The following is a 731-nucleotide window of genomic DNA, read 5'->3' as shown; positions in this document are numbered from 1 at the left end:
GGCACGGCAGCCTGCCACAAACACTGCAAAGAATTTGAGAAAATAAAAGTGACACTTACTGTTTGTAGATCTATCTGAAAAATGCCATGGTTTGTAGGAATATTAATTAGACTTAAGCTCTTTAAGAGGTTACAACATCACAAGCACAGGCAGCCAACACACCACAAAAATTCAACTGCAAGAAAGAATGCTTACCTTCTGCACTTAATTGAAGAAAAATCCATGTACTGTTTTTCATGAGGAAATCTGTTCTTGTGCTAAATTTCTCCTCCTTGGCCTCCAGCTTTACTGGGGACTTGATGGCCAGTTCAAACTGTGTATTTTTGTCAGTTTGAAAATGTTAGCAGTTGTATTCACACATTGATGTTGGTTGAAAACATGGGACAGCCACTTCCATTCTCTGCTGCAGATTTACTAACAAGTTTGTCCCATTAGCAAAACTGTTTAATTCCCTCTGATATTCAATGCAGAAAGTAATTGGCTAGCCAGCTAATTCAGAATTAAAATGTCCCCTTGCTCAGTCAGTGGATGGGCATATGTGATTGATTCAACTTGTTTGAGAATAACAATTGTTTGGCATTTAGGATTAAAGACTTTCATATTCCCACCAAAAGTTACTTCCTGGAAAACAGCTTATTGGTGCTACATAAGAAGGCAGGGCTAAAATGTCCAGCTAATCAAACCATCACAAACTTTTTGAACAACTGTCTCACTGCTTCCATTGGGTTGTT

The sequence above is a fragment of the Morone saxatilis genome, unplaced genomic scaffold (assembly GCF_004916995.1).
Source record: "Morone saxatilis isolate NCDOM2014 unplaced genomic scaffold, NCSU_SB_2.0 Contig24, whole genome shotgun sequence".
In the NCBI taxonomy this organism is placed as follows: Eukaryota; Metazoa; Chordata; class Actinopteri; family Moronidae; genus Morone; species Morone saxatilis.
This window is presented reverse-complemented; position numbering follows the sequence as displayed.